Here is a 6861-nt window from a genome sequence, read left to right as displayed (position 1 = left end):
GCCGCAGCACTAGTGCTACTGGACCAGGACCTGGCCCGGTTGGTGAGTACTCGGAGCCCGCCGATGCCAGTACCCACTTCAGCTAGATTTGCTCTCTCTGACACACATCTAGCTGAAGTGTATTGCAGCGCACGAGTTGCCAGGCCCATGCGCCGCAATACACGATGCTGGCCAATCAGAGGCCAGCAGCTGATGTCAGCGTACAAGCGACCGGGCGCAAGGCAGTGACGTCATGCTCCCCGTCGCTAGGACGCTGGAGTCAGCTGCCGGCTACAGGAGAGGATGCGGCGCGGGAGAGGAAGGAAGGTGAGTAGGAGTGTTTATGTTTTTTTTTTTTTTTTTTAATATGAACAGCAGTGCCAGCAGGATGGAACGGGAGGCGGCGGGGGGTGTGTGTGGACCATATATACTGTATATGGAATGGGGGGCGGGAGGGGGGAACAGAAATATATAAATGGAATGGGGGGCGGGAGGGGGGAACAGCAATATATACATGGAATAGGAGGGGGGAGGGAAAGAGCATATATACATGAAATGGAGGGGGAAACAGCATATATACATGGAATGGGAGGGAACGAGCATATATACATTGAATGGGAGGGGGGAAGGAAACAGCATATATACATGGAATGGAGGGGGAAACAGCATATATACATGGAATGGGGGGGCAGCATATATATATATACAGTGCCTACAAGTAGTATTCAACCCCCTGCTGATTTAGCTGGTTTGATAAGATGCAAATAAGTTAGAGCCTTCAAACTGCAAACGAGAGTAGGTTTTATGAACAGAAGCATAAATCTTACAAACCAAAAAGTTATGTTGCTCAGTTGAATTTTATTAAATTTTAAACATAAAAGTGTGGGTCAATTATTATACAACCCCTATGTTTAATATTTTGTGGAATAACCCTTGTTTGCAATTACAGCTAATAATCGTCTTTTATAAGACCTGATCAGGCCGGCACAGGTCTGTGGAGTTATCTTGGCCCACTCCTCCATGCAGATCTTCTCCAAGTTATCTAGGTTCTTTGGGTGTCTCATGTGGACTTTATTCTTGAGCACCTTCCACAAGTTTTCAATTGGGTTAAGGTCAGGAGACTGACTAGGCCACTCCAACACCTTGACTTTTTCCCTATTGAACCAGGCCTTGGTTTTCTTGGCTGTGTGCTTTGGGTCGTTGTCTTGTTGGAAGATGAAATTACGACCCATCTTAAGATCCTTGATGGAGGAGCGGAGGTTCTTGGCCAAAATCTCCAGGTAGGCCGTGCTATCCATCTTCCCATGGATGCGGACCAGATGGCCAGGCCCCTTGGCAGAGAAACAGCCCCACAGCATGATGCTGCCACCACCATGCTTGACTGTAGGGATGGTATTCTTGGGGTTGTATGCAGTGCCATCCAGTCTCCAAACGTCACGTGTGTGGTTGGCACCAAAGATCTCGATCTTGGTCTCATCAGACCATAGAACCTTGAACCAGTCTGTCTCAGAGTCTTCCAAGTGATCATGAGCAAACTGTAGACGAGCCTTGACATGACGCTTTGAAAGTAAAGGTACCTTACGGGCTCGTCTGGAATGGAGACCATTGCGGTGGAGTACGTTACTTATGGTATTGACTGAAACCAATGTCCCCACTGCCATGAGATCTTCCCGGAGCTCCTTCCTTGTTGTCCTTGGGTTAGCCTTGACTCTTCGGACAAGCCTGGCCTCGGCACGGGAGGACACTTTCAAAGGCTGTCCTGGCCGTGGAAGGCTAACAGTAGTTCCATAAGCCTTCCACTTACGGATGATGCTCCCAACAGTGGAGACAGGTAGGCCCAACTCCTTGGAAAGGGTTTTGTACCCCTTGCCAGCCTTGTAACCCTCCACGATCTTGTCTCTGATGGCCTTGGAATGCTCCTTTGTCTTTCCCATGTTGACCATGTCTGAGTGCTGTTCACAAGTTTGGGGAGGGTCTTAAATAGTCAGAAAAGGCTGGCAAAAGAGATCTTTAATCCACACATGTGAAGCTCATTATTCTTGGTGCCTGAACTACTTCTTAATACTTTAGGGGGACCAAACAGAATTCTTGTGGTTTGAGGGGTTGAATAATAAATGACACTCTGAATTAACTTTTTACGTTTTAAAAAAAAAACAAAAACAAAAACAAAATTTGCTGCAGTGCATTTCCCACTTCCAGGCTGATCTACAGTACAAATGTCACAATGCCAAGTTAATTCCGCATGTGTCAACCAGCTAAATCTGCAGGGGGTTGAATACTACTTGTAGGCACTGTATATGGAATGGGGGAAAGAGCATATATATATATATATATATATATATTTATATGGAATGGGGGGAAAGAGCGTATATACATGGAATGGGGGGGAAACAGCGTATATACATGGAATGGGGGGAACAGCGTATATACATGGAATGTGGGAAACAGCGTTTATACATGGAATGGGGGAAACAGTGTATATACATGGAATGGAGGGGAAACAGCATATATACATGGAATGGGGGGGAACAGCATATATACATGGAATGTGGGAAACAGCGTATATACATGGAATGGGGGGGAAACAGCAGAAATACATGGATTGAGGAGGGCAGCCATATATACATGGATTGGGGGAGGGCAGCCATATATACATGGATTGGGGGAGGGCGGCATATATACATGGATTGGGGGAGGGCGGCATATATACATGGATGGGGGCATATAACAAGATGGGGGTGAGCACATTCTTTATTTCTGCAGTCTCATACCCCTGCTCCTTTCTGTGGCTGCTCTATGCTACCCTTGTCTGCTCTCTGTATGAGTTGTTTTTTCTAAACTAAAACCTCAGTATTCAGGTTAATTTGCCGTGTTGGCACTTGAGGATAAATAAGTGGGTTTTGGATTGCAGTTTGGGCACTCAGTCTGTAAAAGGTTCGCCATCACTGGTCTATGCCATACATCCCAGGAGCGGCCTGGTTACCACAATACTCAGGAGAGAGTGGGTGGTACGCGCTTGATGTGCAGAAGGCGAGCGCGGAGGACATGCCCCTGACTTCTGGTGTCGCTGACCCTGGCCTTCCACAAGCAGCTTCTGCTGCTGGAACAGAGTAAACAAAAATTTAAGACATGCAAATTTTAAAATGCTTAAGCAGATAAAACAGTAAATAGACAACTTTTCTTCCCTTTATGGGAGGCACTTTCTCTTGAACGTTACATAGAACAACTTAATATATTAATCCATATAAGATCAAATAACTTTTTATCAAACATAAAATATTCCTTTGCTGTGTTTAACGGTGGGGGGGGGTGGTGTGGCGCCCCTGCGGGTCCAGTTGCTACACAGGTACTGCATCTCAGTCAGAGGTGTGGTACCCCACTCTCAGGTAAGGAAGGAGTACAGTCCGGGACCCTAACACCTACATCCAACACTACACCACTCCAGACCAGCGGATGGGGCAAGATGCACTTGGTCACTGCTGAGCCCTGTCTCTGGCTGGAAGGGGGGGAACCAAGAGAGAGGGAACCATGTAGTAGGTGTGGGTGGAGGAAGAAGTTTAGCAGAGCACTGAGAGAGGAGTATAAAAAGAAGGGTGTAAAGATCTAGAAGGAGTTCTGAGGGGAGTTCTGCTCTGGAGCAATTGAGTTCAGTCCTGCTCAGGAGAGCAGAGGACTGGGGCCTAGTGAGAGAGGCCCAGGAGGAGAGTGAGAGAAGACACTGACTTGGGACACTGATTGTGAGGCGCAGGGCAGGAGGGTGAGAGCCAGCGCAGTGAGACGACCAGGAAAGGTACATAGAACGGGGTCCCGTCCAAGTGCTCCTGAAATACCTGAGAGTTTGCTGGATCACTACCCCGGAGGACACAGGACGACGTGGGCGGTTGCACACCGGTGACTGTAACTTGGAGAACTTAAGAACTGTGAGTAAAACCTGAAGACTGCACCCCACTGTGTCCTTGAATAATTGCTGCGCCATCACCTGCATTACACCTCACCAACAACATCTACCTTTTCAAATCACCATATACTGCCTTGGAGCTAAGCTCTGCTTGTGGAGAGCTGAACTAACTCTGCTGCGTCACCATCAGCTCCAGTGGATCTGCACCGCAGCGGCGGCCCCATATAGCCGCATACCAAAGGTGGCGTCACGAACATTATCTCTAAAAACTTTATTCCCCTTTTACTTTCCCTTTAATTACTTGATCGCCCGGGACCACGGACCGGGTCACTGCCACCGTGACATCCCCAGCATCGACCGGCCCGGCACCGAGTACCCCACGGCCCCAGGGGGCACGTCATGTACAGATCGGAAAACTGTCTCCTCAAGAATCAGCTGGATACAGATATTTCATTGATGTATTAAAGGGGTTATCCAGGATTTTTTACAATCTACCTAAGCACTAAGAGGCTGGTAGTTGCTAACTTCCTGCCTGTTGTGCTCGGCTCCGAACTTTGCCGGAACAGAGCGGCCACAGAGCGCTCCTAAGGGCAAATTAGTGGCTTCTGCTGATGTCATGTCGACAGGGCAGTGGCTTCTCTGACAGGGCAGTGGCTTCTCTGACAGGGCAGTATCTTCTCTGACAGGACAGTATCTTCTCTGACAGGACAGTATCTTCTCTAACCAGGCAGTGGCTTCTCTGACAGGGCAGTGGCTTCTCTGACAGGGCAGTAGCTTCTCTGACAGGGCAGTATCTTCTCTGACAGGGCAGTATCTTCTCTGACAGGGCAGTATCTTCTCAGACAGGGCAGTGGCTTCTCCGACAGGGCAGTGGTTTCTCTTCCCCTCTGCTCTGTTGACGGGGCGTTACTGCCGACGTCATGTTGATTGACAGTCAGCACTCTGGTGGGAGCCAGCTGTCGATCCGCATGACGTCAGCAGTCAGGCCCCGTCGACAGAGTGGCTCAGAAGAGGAAGAGCTGCTCTATTGATGTGGAGCAGCTGAATCGCCGGCAGGAGTGGTCGGTGACCACTCTGAGCCAGCGCCGGGTAGAACAAACAGGTAGTTGTCTCTGTTAGCAGCTACAAAGTTGCCCTTTAGAAATTTTCCATTTCAAGCAATTCCCTGATATGTCATTAAATGGAAATGAAGAAAGATAAAAGTGGAGAAGATACATTTTCTGCTGCCTTCTTGTAGGAACACGGGCACTATTACAGCACTGCATGTACTGTGAATGGCCTTGTTACCATATATCCGATGGTGCCACAACTGATTTCATAATTTTCTATCATTTCACCACAAGCATTTTTGTGCATTTGTCGGGTGATTAGCAATGTGCAGACACTATCTGTTATAGATAGGAAAGCAAGAAGGCTGTTAGGATTTTCTCTTTTACATCCAGCTAGGCTGTTTTAGTTACTTGATACAGATATTACAACTAGCAGGGAAAGAAGTGAACAGTATATGGCAATAATCTTATGTTGCTGTTGGGGGTTTTATCAGAAGCAGTAATAACATATCCCTTATTTACAACCCGGATAATAGCAACACAACTTCCTTTTTTCAGAGGGTAAGAGGGCAGGTGTATCTATCAAAAGAAATGATAACAGCTGCAATAAAGGATAATTATCGGATCAGGATACAATAAAATTATCTTTGTATTATGATCAACACAATTTGAACTCAACCATTGGTCCCTTATCAGACTTACTCATGTTTTTGCTTTGTACTATAATACTGCTCCTATGTACAAGAATATAACTACTATAATACTGCCCCCTATGTACAAGAATATAACTACTATAATACTGCTCCTATGTACAAGAATATAACTACTATAATACTGCCCCCTATGTACAAGAATATAACTACTATAATACTGCTTCTATGTACAAGAATATAACTACTATAATACTGCTATGTACAAGAATATAACTACTATAATACTGCTCCCTATATATAAGAATATAACTACTATAATACTGCCGCTATGTACAAGAATTTAACTACTATAATGCTGCCTCCTATATACAAGAATATAACTACTATAATACTGTCCCCTATGTACAAGAATATAACTACTATAATACTGCCTCCTATGTACAAGAATATAACTACTATAATACTGCCCACTATGTACAAGAATATAACTATAATACTGCCCCATGTGTACTAGAATATAACTACTACTATAATACTGCTCCTATGTAATTGAATATAACTACTATAATACCGCCCCCTATGTACAAGAATATAACTACTATAATACTGCCTCCTATATACAAGAATATAACTACTATAATACTGCCCCCTATGTACAAGAATATAACTACTATAATACTGCCTCCTATGTACAAGAATATAACTACTATAATACTGCCCACTATGTACAATAATATAACTACCATAATACTGCACACTATGTACAAGAATATAACTACCATAATACTGCCCCCTATGTACAAGAATATAACTACTATAATACTGCCCCCTAGGTACAAGAATATAACTACTATAATACTGCTCCTATGTGCAAGGATATAACTACTATAATACTGCCCCTATGTACAAGAATATAACTACTATAATACTGCCCCCTATGTACAAGAATATAACTACTATAATACTGCTTCTACAGTGGTGGCCAAAAGTATTGGCACCCCTGCAATTCTGTCAAATAATACTCAGTTTCTTCCTGAAAATGATTGCAATCACAAATTCTTTGGTATTAGTATCTTCATTTAATTTGTCTTCAATGAAAAAACACAAAAAGAATTGTCCTAAAGCCAAATTGGATATAATTCCACACCAAACCTAAAAGAGGGGGTGGACAAAAGTATTGGCACTGTTTGAAAAATCATGTGATGCTTCTCTAATTCGTGTAATTAACAGCACCTGTAACTTACCTGTGGCACCTAACAGGTGTTGGCAATAACTAAATCAC

The sequence above is a fragment of the Phyllobates terribilis genome, unplaced genomic scaffold (assembly GCF_046119375.1).
Source record: "Phyllobates terribilis strain yellow unplaced genomic scaffold, ASM4611937v1 Scaffold_11__3_contigs__length_659146591, whole genome shotgun sequence".
NCBI classification, from domain to species: Eukaryota; Metazoa; Chordata; class Amphibia; order Anura; family Dendrobatidae; genus Phyllobates; species Phyllobates terribilis.
The sequence above is the reverse complement of the archived record's forward strand: the minus strand, read 5'-3'. Positions refer to the sequence as shown.